Genomic DNA, 17,364 nt, shown 5'->3' with positions numbered 1-17,364 from the left:
ACACGCGACAGTGTGAAATGCTTCAGCTCCATTGCATTAATATAAAAAAAGCTTGTATTGTTAATACACGCAGTGGCAGGCTCATTTGGAAAGTGGTTAGTGCTTTCCAGTGACACTAATACGGTTGGAAAAAAAGGCAAATATGAGCATTATGAAGCATTTCAAAAACACATGTTTACAACGTGAGCCTGACGCTGCGTGAAGCATGTTTATATGCGTTTTCAAAAAATACGAGGCAGCCACTGCATTGTGTTAATACACTTGTATTACCACAGCAGGTTGTTGAGAGAGGAAGCCGTTAATTACTATACATTTGTAATTTAAATACGGACTGCCAGTGAAGCATAATTATCTACCATCGCAACTGGCGCAGCTCAGAAGTCTCCTACTTTGGGCTGCGCTAGCTCAGAAGAAGGGGGCGGTGCCGAAGGTAACACAGCCAATCAGCGATGACCCGAAGACAGGGGAAGCTTTCCGGTATGGGATACCAAATATGACATAACACCGGCATGGCGCGCGGCGGCGGCACACACTGTGAACCAAGTGAAGCCTTCTAGTGCTCTATTGGAAATCTGTGGCCCCGCCTCTCCAGGTCTGCTGCTGTCTGTCCGGGAGGCTGTTTTCTTCAGCCCTCACCCTCTTGCAGATTTGGAAGCAGGAAGGTCGAGTCTGCGGCGAGTGTGAAGGTGAGCATATCCTCCACGGGGGCAGAGTTTGGGGCGATAATGTATCCAGATATGCGTGGGACTGCTTTGACCAGTGGTTTGGTTGGGGGGGGGGGGATTATTTCATAATAGTCTTGTTTTACCTTAAGAGGAGTCCCCCGTTTGCCTGGAAATGTAGGTTTGTTTTGTCGACCAATCTTTATTCGCAATGCAGAGGTAGGGGGTCAGTGGATTCCCGGGCCATAGAGGAGTGTGAGAGCAGGATCAGTTGTTCTCTGCCACCCCCCGGGGCCTCGGTTTTTTTCTGTTCACTTCAAGTACAAGGGAAGAAACATAACTTTCTTATCGGCAGAGCATTTAAACAGCAGCTAGCGTTACATGGTCATAGACGCATCATTGAGGGCGTAATATGGGGCACATGGTAATGGGTTGCCCCCTAAGAAGCACACATGCTTTGTGATTAAAAAGAGGAAGGGTACATAACATGCTGTGGTAAACAGACTGCACGTGGGTGACCTTATCATGCATTAGCACATACCTGAAACGACTACATATGGGAAGATATGTGGCCCAGGACCTAAATTGCAGAAGGGAGATCCATACTTAACTAAAGGGTGTGATCCTGGGTAATTCAGTTAATCACACTGTTGATTAGCTTCCAAAATAAATTTGGGAGTCCATATAAGTCATTCAGTTAGCAGAGTGCCATACCTTTTTTTATAATTATTATTATTATTATTATTTTAAAAAAAAAGCCTTACTCATGGTTTACTGGAATACAGCGTACCAACTAAAAAACCAACAGTTATGTCTTGTTGATAGTGAAGATGTTCCTTCGCAGCAACATATTCACCATACAAAGAAATATGTGTTATTTGCAAAGGTGTGGGCAACCCCGAGTATCTTGACTAGTTGCTTTTGCCGACTGTTTAGAGGAGTTTCATTAGATTAAAACTAACAAAACATATTTACAGTCGTTAATGGCCTAAACAAGGAGGCTATTGGCTCTAGTTATGCACTCAATTGTGAAAACATTATTGAAAATATGTTACGTAGCAACAAGAAATACCTTTCTGATGCTACAAAAGTCTAGGAGAGAGAACCTTTGGCCAACAAACATATACATGAAATAATGAAAGAAAATACTTTGTTTGCAATATTCTTGTCTACTTTGCTGTGCCTACTTATCACTACAAGTACAAGTTAAAAAAATAGCTTCGGTTTATTTTACAATGATTTATAATGTTGCAGTACAGCATTTGCAGAAAAAGGGCGTATTCTAGTGTTTTGCAGTGGGCCCTATAGTTGTAGAAAATGTCCTGTGAAGGGGTATTTTAAAACGGGTCTATTAAGTCCTAACCAATGTAGTAGTTGCATTGCTAGGTCAATGTCATCCTAAAATCCACAGTGTGAAGCCCGATATGTCTTGCTCCGGACGTCCGTATCATGGTGCACACTGCGCCCCCAACCGCCCGCTGGAGCCCTATTATACGCCTTCCACGTCTAACCCCCGCCAAAAGCTGCCTCCGCCACTGTACCGTACCACATGTAGGGCTTTGGCGCAGTCTCCCATATCAAGCATGGCCTGAGAAAAGAAACTGCAAAGTGTTGCACAGCTACTGATGGCCTGATTGTGCAGTGTCTTGAGCAGTGGTGTTGTGGCCTGGACAAATGACAGGACACTGTTGAGGTTTAGTTGGGTGTTTAGACACCTGGCATAAAGAAACAGTGGAGAGGGGTATTTAGCCCAGGGCAGGGATGGTGTCAATACTCACTGTTCATGTCCCTCCAGCTCATGCAGTTGATTTCACTGCATACTGAATGTCAAAGGTGTTGACCTTTTCAACAGCTAGAGCTCCCAGGAGGCTGCCCTCAGCCTTGGAATTAAGCTCTGCTGTTAGGGCCTAGATCTGACAGGCTGTATGGTAGCTGATAACGTCAGCAGGAGGAGCGCCGGGGCTGATGTGCATTCCTCAGCCTCCCGCCGAGTTCTGTCGGATCGCGCTCTTCGCATGCTTCACACACGCCACCGTGATCTTGCGAGGAGGAGTCCCCACACACCTCCTTTCGTGGGAAGAGGTGGTTGTTAGTCCAAGACATAGTCGGTGAACCTGGTTGGCTTTCTTCGCTTCCTCTGGTTGCTAATGGCACTTGGGGATTGGGTGGTTGTGCAGGGTGTTTCAGGTGGGGTGGGGTCCATTTGGGTTGCCCCCCAGTGTGGTTCTCTGGACTGGGTCATGGGGCTCATGTAGGCATGTTCCTGTTGGTTCCTTTCTTCTGAGATGCCCGTCTCTGGTTGATGAGGGTCGCTTGCCGATACCCATTGTTCATGGTCATCACCTGCTTCCATGGAGGGGTAGGTGGTGGACGCTCCTTTCCGGTACATGGCCACTCTTTCCAGGTTCTTCTGTCGCTGGTGTAGACAAGATTGGTCCCTTTCTGAGTGACTTCTATGGTCTTGCTGTATTTGGAGCCCGTGCTGGCATCTTTGTGGAGTAGACGTATTTTTACTACGTCCCCTGCATTGACCACTGTAAGATGGGCAGCTCTGCATTTGTCCCCTTGAGATTTCATGATCTTGTTCCTTTGCAGTTGGAACACAATGTCACTCATGTCTATGTCTTCGTCCTCTCTCTGGTGTAGCCACGGTGGTACCATCGTGGATGCAGCCCTTCTCTACAGTTGAAACGGAGATACTCCTGTGATGGTATTTGGTGTATGGAGATGAGCTGCGACCGCCTCTTTGACGATCTTGTGTGGGTTAATGCATGATGCGCATGCCAGTAGTAAGGCACCTTTTGATGAAACTGTTTGCCCTTTCTAGCAGTCCATTGGCTTATGTGTGGTACAAGCTTGCTCTCAACTGGCGGACATTGTGCTTCTTTAGGAAACTTGAAATTTCCCTGGAGACTAGCTGCACTCCATTGACCGTTACGATCTCTTTGGGTAGCCCTTCCCTTTGAAAGACGGAACTGAGTACTTCTATAACTGTGCTCGTGGTGATGTCAGGCACAAATTTAATCTCAACCCACTTGGAGAAGTAGTCCACCATGACTACTCCGTACCTGTGGTCGGCCGACATGCCATCCTGCAGGCCAATGCAGTCCAGTCCTATTTTGTGCCAGACGCCTTTGCAGGATTTCCGTGGGTATCATGGGTGCCTGTCTGACTTTCAGTCATTTGTCACTGTGCATTCATGGCATATTTCAATCATTTCCCTTTACGTCTTGGTCCATGCCGGACCACCAGTATGCGTTGTGTACTCTGCGTCGTGTCATGTTGCTGCCCAGATGACCTGCATACGCTCTGCACAATATTACTTTGCGGATGCCTTTTGGGGGAATCGTGTGGTCTCCTCTCATTATCAGACCATCCATTACTGCAATCTCGTCTCTGACTTTCCAATATGGCAGCAGACTTTCCAGCACTGCTCTCTCGTTGGGCCACCCGTTGCAGGCCCATTCTGCTACACGGCCCAGGACATCATCCTGTTCCGTTTCTTCCTGCCAATGTGGCTCGCTCATCTCCATAGAGTCTCTGTTCCTAAGATCTCCTATTGATGCCACTACACATTTTTGTTTTTGAGGAATGTGGTGCCCGGGTTACTTTGGTCTAGTAGCCTGGACATGCAGTCTGCTTGGGCGTTCTCCCAGCCTGCGATGTGAGTGATCTCATATGTATACTCCTGGAGTTTTGCGTCAATTCTTGCTAGTCGTGGTGTCGCAGTTTTAGTGCCGCCGGGGCTCAGCATGTGCACCAGTGGTTTGTGGTCGGTTTCTAAATGGAATTTGGTTCCCCAAACATACGACCTGAAGTATTCCACACACCAGCATCTCCTTTTCCACAGTGCAGTAGTTCTTTTCCAAGGTGGACAGAGCTTTGGCCGCAAAGGCCACTATATTTTCCATGTCTCCCTTCTTTTGGGTAAGGGTGGCGCCCAAGCCGTATGTGCTGGTGTCTGTTGTAATGCACGTTTGCCAAACAATTTGAGATAGGGTGCGTTTTTTTTATCTCGGTGAAAGCCTCAGCTTCAGGAGCAAAGTGGTTTCAGAGAATCTAGGAACTAATTTCACGTAATGCTCCCCGAGACCCAGGAACGACCAAAGTTTGTCCTTCAACGTTGGGGCTGGGGCCTCAACTATGGCTTGCAGCAGGTTTTTCTTGGGGCTCACCCCTTCATTCGAGATACGATAACCCAGGTACTCTACTTACCCAGCGCCGAATATGCACGTCTCGTGGCGCAGGTGGACTCCAGCCCTCTGTAGTTTGCTCAGCACTACGCTCAGTGCTTTGTCGTAAGTTCCTGTGTCCTTGGCGTATACCAAGATGTCATCTTGGAAATACGACACATTTTCAATGCTGTGCAGCAAGGAGCTGCTCATTCTCTGGAAGGCTGATGCCGCGGAGGACGGGCTGAATGGCATGCGTGTATATTGATACGTGCCAAATGGGGTGATGAATGATTTGAGCGGGCGCGAGGCCTTGTGCAGATCTATTGGATGGTAGGCATCTTGCATGTCAAGTCTTGAAAATATGGTCACTTCCTTCATCATTAGTATGATTTCGTTGATGCTGGGAAGCGGAAAGCTGTCTGTGACTACCTCTAGATTTAATCTGCGTAGGCCTATGCACACTTTTAGCTCGTTGGAGGATTTCTTCTTTGAGTACCACTGGGCTTAGCCATTCAGAGGACTCCACTGTCTCTATGGTTCATTCTTTGACCATTTTCTGGAGCTGAGATTCGAGTGCTGTTCCAGCTGTAGCTGGAACCGGTCTCACCTTGTGCTTTACTGGTACTGCATTTGGTTTGAGGCAGATCTTGTGCACGTCGGTTTTTATTTTCCCGGGTGTTTCGGATAATAACTTGTTGAATGCTTCTTTTAGGTTGGGCGCTCCTCCTGAGGAGACCAGCAGCACTTGTTCAGGGGTGCTGGGGCCTAGTCATATGCTCAGCTTGTGGCTTTCTTTGTGGTGGACCTATCCTTGAATTCAATTGTTGCCTTGATATAGACCAGTAGATCTACGGTGGCTCCTCCGAAGACAGTTGGCTTTTGCTTTGTGCTTCTGATTTTGACCTGGTCGCTTCCCATCATATCCTTGTATGTCTGGATGGTGAGGTCGGACCCGGAATCGGCCATGAAGCGCGTTTCCATACCGTCCACCCTTACCACGCAATGGGGTTTCTCCCCCTTTGCTTGGGTGAGTGTCCATGAGCACCATGGGCTTGTCGTACTGGACATCACCATCACTCGACTCTCTGTCGCCGTCAATGCAAGTGACATTCTTTTCCCGCCACGTGCATGCTACAGCCACATGGCCGAAGCGCCTGCACTTGGGGCATTCCTTGTTCCTCGCGGGACATTCACGATCATTCGCCATGTGCTTGGTGCTGGCGTATCTGTAACACTTGGATGCTTCTCTCGATTTTGGTCCCTTTTCCTTGATGGTATCTCAGGGCTGTCTCTCCCTGCGTCCTTTCTATTGCACGGCGGCCAGTTCCGGTGCAGGTGATGGCCCACTGACTTCTCTGCGCCTGCTCGAGGTTTCCTCTTCGGCCCTGGCGATTTGTATGGCTTTATCCAGGACCAGTTCTTTCTCCTGTATGAATTTGTCTTGGACATTGCAGGAATTTGTGTGGACTACTAGCATGTCGCAGATGATTTGTTCCACGTTGTCCCCAAAGCCGCACATTGCCGCCAGTTCCCTCATCCTGGTGATGTAATCATCTACGGGTTCATTGCTCTCCTGCTTCCTCGTCCAAAACTTGATTCTGTGGAGGACCACATTTTCTTTGTTGGTGAATCTTTTGACAATGTGGCAAACCGCCTCCATGTAAACATCGTCATCATCACTTGCGATGGGCATGGCATTTAATCCTGCAAAGATGCGTTGCAACCCGCATAGCGTTGAGCAGCATGGCCGTTTTTCTGGCTGGTGAGTAGTCCGTGTTGCCTAGTGCCTCATGTAGGTGGAAAACAATGGCTCTCATTGCTGCCACGGGATAGCCGGGGGACGGCAGGAAAGCGGGGGGCGGTGTGGCGCCCTGCATGGCTTCCCCGCGGTTGTTTTTAAGTCCTCGTCGCCAGGACAAATGACAGGACACTGTTGAGGTTTAGTTGTGTGTTTGTTTAGACACCTGGCATAAAGAAACAGTGGAGAGGGGTATTTAGCCCAGGGCAGGGATGGTGTCAGTACTCGCTGCTCATGTCCCTCCAGCTCATGCAGTTGATTTCACTGCATACTGAATGTCAAAGGTGTTGACCCATTCAACAGCTAGAGCTCCCAGGTGGCTGCCCTCAACCTTGAAATTACGCTCTACTGTTGAGGCCTGGGTCTGATGGGCTGTATGGTAGCTGATTCCCTCAGCAGGAGGAGCGCCAGAGCTGATGTGCATTCCTCAGCCTCCCGCGGAGTTCTGCCGGGACACGCTCTTCGCTGGCCTCATACTCGCAAAGTCTCGAGAGATCATGGGGTGGGATCTCGCAAGGAGGAGTACACACAAGTGGCCTGCTCAGAAAATTAAGAGGACATGGCGTTTTCCACTTTTGGAGGGCGCCGAATTTCCTTAAGAGGGTGTGGTGGAAGTTAGTTTTGGAAAGCAAATGTAACAAAACTGCTCTTAAAAGAGCAATGTTGTATCTTGCACAGGAGTCCTAGGTGGATCGCTGCTTGAGTATTGCAAGAGTAAATCGTTTGGGGTCATTGGTGCACAGTCAGTTTTGGGTGTTGCTTTGGTAGTTAGCTATATCATGGCTTTTCCCCTAATGATGCAGATAGGATGTACCCTAGGGGCACCCAACTGAAAGAAGCCATGCAGAGAATAACGTACACAGTGCAGTACTCCCCCTCTCCCCGCCCAACCCATAATGCATTGGCGTGGCGAATCGCAGGCTGTCAAACACAACAGTTGAGACTACATACAAGTACACGCTTGATAGTACATGACAATATTTGAAAACAGTACTCAGACGTAAGCATTGTATATTTGTGGGGCATTGCACCAATTTCCAACAAAAAGGTCCCTAGTCCAATATTAATGACGAAGAATACTGACCATTCAACTCAATGGTCAAGCTGTCGGTTGATCATGTACACTTTTAGATAATGCCAGGTGATAAGAGAATACCATTTTAGATGCATAGGGATCAATGAGGAGAGAGAAGCTGAAAAGGGCAGCAACCAAACCATGTTAGAGACACCACCTGTGCCACGTAGGAGTGAGCTTGGCAGTCTCTGAACGAGTTATTCTGCAGTACATATAGACTAAGTGCTACACTGATTTATTACTTACATGACAACATACCTAGAACTATGACACTATTTTTTTCCAGATGCTGCCCCTTCTTACCCCCCCACCCCCAACCGTTAATAATTGCAGCTCAGGCAAGGTGGGAATAATTAGCCTTACATCGAGTGAGAATGCCTGCTTGACAAATCATCAGCAGAGCTTCTGCCACTAGACACAGTGCCTGGCTCTCTGGCTCCCACATAACTTGCAACTGATCTCATGTCAGAGTGGTCACCTTCAACCACTTATTTTAAACCGTACGAGTGGGCGTGCAAGCACGATCATTCACAATTCTGCTGGATAAAGGGCTCTGGTGACATGACGCTAGCCGACAACTATTACTGTAATAACTGCCTCCTCTTACTTATTTACCCCAGGATATTCAATGTATTTTATCCTGCAGTGTCATGGAATTTTGGGAAGACCAACATGAATGACTAGAAGTGAGGGTAGATTGGCTCTTGTAGTGACGGACGTTCTCAACCCATAGTATAGAACGGTTATAGGTCAAAGGATAAAAAAAGGGTCGAATGACAAAAGGGTGGAGTCAATTCGACTGAAAAAGATCTATTTTATTTTTAAAAAAAAAAAAAAAATTGGGGGGGGGGGAGTCACCCCCCCATCCCCTTTTTTGGGGTAAAACATTTTTTTAAAGCTACACTAGAGCAAATATATATATATATATATATATATATATATATATATATATATATATATATATATATATATATATATATATATATTTTTTTTTTTTTAAATGTAGATCCTTTGGTTTTCGGTCAAATGCACTCGACCCTTTTGCTTTCGACCCTTTAATTGGACACCGTATAGAACCCATTGATCCAACTTTAGAAATCAGGCCTGTGACGCAGGCAGTTCTGCTGAGCCTTTGATAGCAGGGTTATGTGGGGGTGTTTTCTATCGCGAATTAGGTCTGAATACCTTCTTCCTCCAAAGAAGATGGTCAGTTTCCCCTGGGTAAACGGGGCCATGTTTGAACTAACATCATTTTAGTGTTCAAAATCGACACAGATGACAATGCTGATGAAGTTCTAGGCACTTAATTACATCCCTCTGGGCTGCCTCTATCTGCCACGGCCTGTGTGAATAAGTAAATGTGTGGGATTTGAAAAGCTGGTGCATTAAGACGTTCTCCTCTTGTGTAAGGGGTTGCCTTAAGCTACTTGCGTGGCCTGACCATATAGATGCCATCTATTTATATTTGACTGGGGTGGTGACAAGATGTACTCTGATATCCGCACAACCGGGGCTCCTGTAATTGATGACCGAGGGATGGTTCGGCCTGGTGAAGTTCCTCGACGTGTAGGCCCAGTGAGTAAAATCTATGGAGTGATCCCCGAAGGAAAGATGATCCAGTGGCAGGGATCGAAAATAAGATTGGATAAGCAGGAGCTTAAGGCAGCTCCTGGGTATCCAGCATTAACAGTGACCAGGAATTACCACTCTGGAACAAGGAGCTAGTTCATAGCGTTCCGCAAATCTAACTTCCACATATGATAAAAACATATAGTGTTGTCCATTATTTATGTCAATTTGTGCTTTAAATGTCATGTGATGTGTATTTATGAAATGTCCCAAATTCACGTAGATGTGTTTGTTCAGCATCATTTGGCTTGGGGAGCTAAAAGTAGTGCATGGTTGCTGTTGGCATCAGGCTAACCAAGCGCTTCTAAACGACAACCGGATGCTAAATAGCTCCCAGTTCCCTTAATTTCGAACCTTGCAGTGGAGTATGAGCGCTCTAGTCAGTCACCCTAAATTACGTACATGTGCCTGGCAGAACCTTCCCTGCATTCCAGATATATTTTGCTGGCACCAAATCGGTTACCCATATGCCCCAATTCTTTAAAGGGTAGCAAGTCTTTTCTTCCAGGAGCCAGTTGACCGCCATCATTGATTAGTGAACAGTAGGCGTGCTGCGTGCTCCATGACAAGATCTGAGATGAGGTCAGTAAAGATGCAGCTGTGGAGCAGTACATTATGGTGAGGATGGTGGGCATTTCCTCCTTGGTGATGAATAAAGAGCCACCAGGCTACTCCTCCTTTCAACCACTCCTCCACGGCTGCAACCAGAACTGCCATATCATTGGGCTGGTACAGCGCTTATTTCGAATTGCTTGTGCCCACATTATTGCTTTTTCTGACACTTTTATGAATACTGACATCCATCCCATTTATGGAGTCTTACAGAGAATAGACAATTCAGCATTCCATTTATTGCCGCTTGCAAGCGGATAAACAGACTGTATCCCGACAAGCCCACCACCCAAGCTAACCCAAATCGCCAACAATTCACCTACTCCTTATATTTCCTCATGGTCGGTCCATCTTCTGTTTCCGTCTCATCGTCCATTGTCACGTGACTCTCAACTTCCGGATCAGTCTTTCTGCTTGGATGATATCCGGCATCCACCTCCTTTGGAGAGGGGCGTACTGCCACCACTCTCTGATGTGATTCCAGTGAGTGATAAGGCACTATTGTTCTGACCGCTAGTACGGGCCAGTAAAATACAAAGATGACGACTGGGTGTCCTTCACCCAGTTACCCCGAGAGCCTCTGAAAGCACGGCTTAAGCAGTCCTACTGCACATGTCCCTTTTTTATAAAGCTCTTGGGGACAGGTTTTACCAGAGGCCAATAGGTGGTGGTTTCCCTATTCAATGTCCGCTAGAATTTGAAAGAAAAATGATAAACTCTTGCTCTATAGTAGCAATTTAGGTATTCAGATATCATCCCAGTCTACTCCTCTCCCCACGCCCTCCCATGTCCTCTTTCACCTACACATTCAGACTGCACATCATACTATCTCTTTGTGGCATTGGCATAATACAACCCGCCCGCAACCCTTGGTGGCCATTCGTGTCCACAGGTGGGAGACATGACTATATGGTCAAGCTAAAAGATGAGATTCTTTTTCCTATCCTTTATTAAAGGATCTGGTACGACTTTGCTTCTTTAAAGCATTTTATTTGATTCGCTAGACAAATGTGTCTGTTAAAAGGATTCTATTCTTGAATCATAATGTAAACTGGACCTAGTGCTAGTCACTTTTGACAACACACTCTCCCTAGCGCTATGATCTGATATGATGTGCCATTTATAACGCGCCTGTACACAAGTGTTTCTAAGCGCGACAAGACAAGGAGGGGGAAACAAAGGGAGGACAAAATAACGATCTTATTAGGCCTTGTCATTCAGATCGCGCAATTGCAGGGAAGAGGGACGTGGAGAAATGCAAGGGGGGAGGGGAAGGGTGGAAGTGCAGTTAACTTGCAAGTGTAGCCAGCGTGTGGCTCTTAAGTGCAGAGAGAACGGACTGTAGGCTTGCAGATCCTTAAGTGCTGGGGAGCCCGGAGGCAGTGCAAGGGCATGCAAGGGTAAAGCGTTAACATGTTTGTAACATTGAACCACACACACTGATTCAGACTTTTTCTGGATTTGGGTGGGAGAATAGAGTGGATGCAATATCAGTCACTCCGTTTGGGTTCAATAACGTTTCCTCTCCCTACCAGAATTTTAGCTGGGCCTCAGGGTAACGATGACTGTGTGCACGGTCTGTTCCCAGTGCACAGATATCCTAAGACAATTACTCTGCATAGTTCAATCTTTGGGTATATTGTAAAGACCTACATATTTGAAATAATTAAGACGTGATGAGGAAAAAAGTATTTCTGAATTTAGTGTGGCATTGAACAAACATGTTAGGTAGTCTAACAGTCTCTTGCATTTGTCAATGCAGTGTTCGAAATTGACTGGAGCTGGGAGATATTTAGCTCCTGGTTGGCTCTATAGGAGCTACGTTTGATTCCCTAGGCCAATTGATGCCATACAAACCTATGTAAATAGCATTGTGTGTTTTGGACTGTGTACAAACGAGCATGTTCACGTATCTAAAAGACATTTAAAGCATAATGGGCTGCATATAATTGGCAAACTGTTACAGTTTTGCTCTCATGTGCAAGCTACATTTACTGTCTCCTCGTTCCCCAAATGTAGCTCCTGGTTACTAAGAAGACACCCATGAGTTCCTATTAGCTCTAAATACTTATTTTGGTCCCTGCAATGGTAACCTTGATTAATGAATACCAAGAAACCATGTGTTCGGTGTCGATGAAGGTTCCTCTGCCGGTCAGCCAGAAATCAAACCAGGCTGAAACACTTGTATGGGGTTGCTGATGGTACTCTTGTTCGTAAGGGAATTGCCATAGCATTTCGGTGCTGAACTGCCAATGTGGCCTTGACAAAGACTGATATGCAAATGGATATTTCCCATCTGTGAAAGGTACAGTGAGCTAAAGTGTGGCTGCGGACTCTCAAGTGGGTACCTTACCAAAGAACAGGTCAATGGTCCTTGTTTGTTCTCGTAGAGGGGCGCCTATAGACTATGTTTTGATTCTATACGAACTGTACTTACATTTATATATGTACACTACTATAGGTATGAACGCGCCATCAAAGCTAGTACAGACTTTGATATGAGTTTTCATATGTATCTGAGACGTTCACAGGATTCAAAATTGCCAATAGCTGGGAGCCATTTAGTTCCTGCTTATAGCCTAGTAGAGCCTGGTTCGCTTGGTGCCAACTGCCCCCAGGAACTACTTTTGACTCCCCAGCCTCACTGGTCCGATGGGCACATACCTATGTGCTTCTAAAGGTTGGTGTTGGGGGAATTTATCCTAAGGTGCATTAGTACACATCTAGAAGACATTCAAACTATAATGGGATATGTCCCCAATGTTAGCACCTATTTAATGGGTGATACCAGATACCCAGGAGCTGCTCTTAGCTCCTGCTCCAGAAATCCTTATTTCGACTTCTGTGTATAGGATATGTAAAACTATGATAGGCTTCCTATGCGTATATGACCTATGCATTTCATATGACTTTACACCAAACACTTATACACTACGTATACCTCAAACACGTGCATGCCAGACAAGTACACACCAAGTACTCAGTTGCTTTATACCACACATTTGTACACATGTGCCACTCGTACACCATTGGCTGTCCATGTGGAGCATATGCTCAATAGCTAATGCACCTATATGAAATACTCAATCGCTGTACTCCCCGCAAAAACACTGTAAGAGAATTGAAAATAAATTTTAAGAGTTAAGGTTACTGTAACAAAAAGTAAAGTCTACAAACAGAAAGAAATAACAATTCTCTCTCTTTCTCTCTCTCTCTCTTTCTCTCTCTCTTTCTCTCTCTCTTTCTCTCTCTCTTTCTCTCTTCTCCCCCACACCCCCTCTGTCTTTATCACTACAAATTCAACGATGAAACTCGAGGCATAAACGCTCACTTCATACCACTACAAAGCTACACACATTTAAGGATGACAATCCCATAATCATTGAAAAGGCACCAAAGCGGTTTCAGACGCGATTTATTGATTAAAGCACTTGCAAAAATGTAATTTCTATGAATTGTTACAAGACTGCCGCACAGTGTTTATTCAGTAAGTTATCAAAGAAAAACCGGATAACTGTTTTTTTGTATGGACTCATAAGTAAGGAAGAAAACAAGCATTTGATAAAAAAGTGGCTATTTTCTTCCTAAAAAGCATACAAGATTTCACTGAAACCAATAATCAGTGGTATTGGCACCGTCCCAGATCACATTTCTGAAAAGGTAGATTTAATATTGAATCCCATTGCGACATCTAATTTACAAGACAGCCGGGTTTGAAATTGAGAGAGGTTATGGGCTATTTAGCTTCTGGTTAGCTTAAAACCATCAGTTACCAGTACTTTACGCTCACCAGTCCAACTGATTCAGAACAAACACAACTACGTGAATTTAACTCTGCATTTGGGACAATCTTTAAATGAACATTAGGACACATCTATATGACATTTAAATCATAAGGGGTCATAAATAATGGATACAATTGTATGTGGAAGTGAGATTTGCATAACAGTATGTACTGGCCCATTGCCCGGTGTTAATTCCTGATGATCAGTTACTGCTGGATACCCAGGAGCTGCTTGTAGCTCCTGCTTATCCAGTCCGAATTCCGAGCCCTCGACAGTATGGATCTGTTGAACAAAATTGCAAAAATGTAATAAAGCCAAGTAAACAGTTGGTCACTTCTGATGGGAAAGAAAGCAGTCACTTTATTACTTGACAAAAAATCAGCAAGTTGCTTAGCACATGACTGTGGTACTAGATGCTAGACCCCACCCAAAATAATCTTTCCTTTTAACTGTGACATTTACAGCAAACCAAAGGTGTCATCCTGTGAGAAAAGTGCTAAGTGTCCCAGGCAAATGTATTCATTTGCCATTCTAAAATCGCACACGTGGAGACAGTTCCTTAAGCATTAGGCAAATTCATGATCACACTTAACTGTTTATTGATTATAACATTTTGTCATGTGGGATGGAAATGAGACTGACTTTGTCATACAAAAATTGGCTAAATCTGGATTAATTTACGTTAAACTATGAATACCCAACACATTGGGACGTGGTTTTGTATGTAGCTAATACTCCACTCCCTAATAACATTTATAGAACTACAATACAAGCAAATTATGTGTTGCATGCAAATAGTGCCTGTGCAAACCGCATTGCCAGTAACATTCTGCTGGGAGAGAGTTTGCATGCCAAATGGATGCAACTCCAGTAAACCAGGCATGTGTAGAAATTACATTTTAATGATTCAAAATAAATTTGCATGAGTTGGCTACGAAAGGACAATACAAAAAGCAGTTGGTTGAGGGAAAGAAAATAAAGTGGGACACGCTTCTTCTACACAACACAATCTATGTCTACGAAGTATGACCGTAGCATAGCATTCATCACAAGCTATTCAAGAAATAGCACAGATGTGTCCAGGTCCATAATCTGGCCTTGGCAAACAGGGTTAAGAACCCACAACAAAAGTGGGTGGGAGGCTTAGGGAGACGTCCAGAGCCAGCCATCAGCGTGAGCATGGATGCTGCTGAGAATTAATTGTATAGGGTATTTCTTATTTATTATGCTTGCGGAATGATTAGGGCTATCAATTCTGTTTTTATATACTTACTATGATGTTTGCGTGCTCCTTGTGAGAACAGTGTTTCTAAGGCCACTACAATATTCAAATGGTGTATGTGCAACATATATATTTTTAAGTATGAAAGGCATACATTCGTTTGCAGAAATTGATTAGCAGAGTTTGCTAGTTAACATGTTCTTGATTAGCAAACAAACGTGTTTGATTAGCAATTTTGTCAGCAGACATCATTTGTACCCAAGGCATAACATTAGCAACAATACAGCATTTTGGCATACCTCTGAAGTAAGACATTAGTGAGGTGAGTGTCTGCAAAATAAAAAGGTTAGCTGCATGAATTGACAGAAATAAAGAAAAGGATATGATAATGCTCTGAAAACACTTTTCACTGCAAGGATCTGTGCAGTGGGTGTTGCACAGGGCAGTGCCCCATGTATTGCATGATTGCCTCATCATTGTCTGTGTTAAGAGAACTTCAGACGTTACATCAATAGGTTTGCCATTTATAAAGGAAAGTCATAGCTGGAGACCAAGTACACAATATGACGTTGGGGCATGCAGAGTTATCAACTTCAGGTGGACAAGATGGCCCTTGCATATCATTGAGATCAACTGTTTTCAATATAGCATTACATACCACTTTCGGGGGAGGGCAGAACCAGTAACTGCCCTCAAGCCTGAGCCAGGTAGGTCCAAGCCAAGCATTCCAGACCTGCGCCCCTAAGAAAGCAGTGTTTTTCGTTAATAGCACTCTGAGCCACCATCGGGTGCTGATACTTTTTAATTTTATTTTTAAGGGAAACAGGCTTTGCACAAATCATGTTTCCCTTTAAAAGAAATGGTACGTGTCTGCGATTAGGTATCTCTATTTCCAGGTCCTGGAGGTGCGCAGGTGGTTAGCTGGGTGGGGGTGGGAGGGCTCTGTTGGGCAGGGAGGGTCAAGGTGAGGCCCTACAGTGGAAACGTGATCTCGGGCGTTTCCCCAAGGACAATGTAAAAGCTAGGCAAAGTTGCAGTGGGCAGACATGAAACTCGGGTAGCTACTTTCGGTTCTATTTGTTTTACCGGCCTCCTGCTTAACCAGCTCTCTTCCCCAGGTTCTAATATATAATGCAATCATAATCATAGAGCAAAGCCAGCTTTGGAGACTAACTAGAGTGTATGGTATTGCAGAAGGTCTGTAGATTTACAGACTGGATGGAACTATTGATCACTACGTTTCGTAAACATCTAGTTAGCTTTGTGTTTTCATTATGTAAGGGAGTAAGTGAAGGGGTGGCATAGCTGATAGAGAACTGGGCAAAATAGGTGGAATATTGTAGTTTGTAGAGATCCCAATTTCAGGGCAGCTGGTATAAAGTAACAGGTGATAAGATAAAATGCCAAGTAGTTTGACATCAGTTTATGGGTTGACCACCAGTTGAACAGACTTATACAAACATCAGACAGGTCACAGAACTCCATTTTCCATCAATAGCTTTTGGTCGTGTAATCGTGTACATTTTCAAAAGTGTTCACTCGTCAATATGATGCACCTTCCCCCATTAAAATGAAATATAGTTGGCACTAAGATACACTGAACTTTATTGAACAAGATGGAGACAAAGCAGTGTTTTACAGTAGAAATGCTATAATTATGCATTCTGTAGGAACTTATTTTTTTAAAAGACTGTCACTCACTTCCCCAAACGCTCCTACTTTTCTACACAACGTGGTTCTTTCCACAGTTTTTTCCAGCTCCGGCTCGACGTTCAGCATTCACATGGTGTTTGGTGGACGTGATTTTGACTGGTAAGATTAGAGTGCTGCTATCCAGAAGGTGAGGCTGTGTCCAGCTAAGGGGGTCCGTGTTCAGTGGTCCACCCCCCCCCCCCCGCTCAACACCACCTGCGAACCAAGAGCCATAGAACAGCCTCTCAAAGCCGGTGGTTGGTAGTGCCGCGGCATGGCATTGCTTTTTTGTTTGTTTGATTGGTCTCCTTTTATAACACTACACTTGAGTTGATGGCAACAGAGCACTTGCTGCCTGACTGTTTATTATTTGTGTACTGTGAAACTCTCGGGGTAGAGTGCAGTGACTACAGGATTCCCAATGTGGGTCCCTTGAGCTGCACATGTTTCCATTGGCTCAAGGTGTGGCAGTATTTGCTGTCTTTGTCCGTTTTGAGACTGAGTTTTATATTTGTCTATTGAACAGGTGCTTGCACGAGGCACTGTTGCAGAATTGCAGCTCGAGTGCTGAGGCAAGCTTTTCTTTTTTTTTTTAAACGAGAATTAAGGAGTCTGAGACCGTGGGGATTCTCCCTTTGGACTGACTTACCTTGTGTTAATCGCCACCTAATTTGGAAGTTCCAAGAGTGTAGTGTCATACCATCTATTTGTGGG

At 45.0% G+C, this 17,364-nt stretch overlaps 1 protein-coding gene across 1 annotated transcript in view; it reads left to right on the top strand.

Moving 5' to 3' along the window:
* The first annotated feature begins 350 nt into the window (after positions 1 to 350).
* TMEM14C (transmembrane protein 14C) overlaps positions 351 to 17,364 on the top strand; it is a 49,291-nt gene continuing 32,277 nt past the window's right edge. Inside the window, exon 1 of the mRNA XM_069613438.1 lies at positions 351 to 686. The gene's annotated coding sequence lies outside the window, so the exon portion shown is untranslated. The remainder of the gene's footprint in view (positions 687 to 17,364) is intronic.

Source organism: Ambystoma mexicanum, chromosome 5p (assembly GCF_040938575.1).
Source record: "Ambystoma mexicanum isolate Mex_15411 chromosome 5p, UKY_AmexF1_1, whole genome shotgun sequence".
NCBI lineage: Eukaryota > Metazoa > Chordata > Amphibia > Caudata > Ambystomatidae > Ambystoma > Ambystoma mexicanum.
This window is presented reverse-complemented; position numbering and strand designations above follow the sequence as displayed.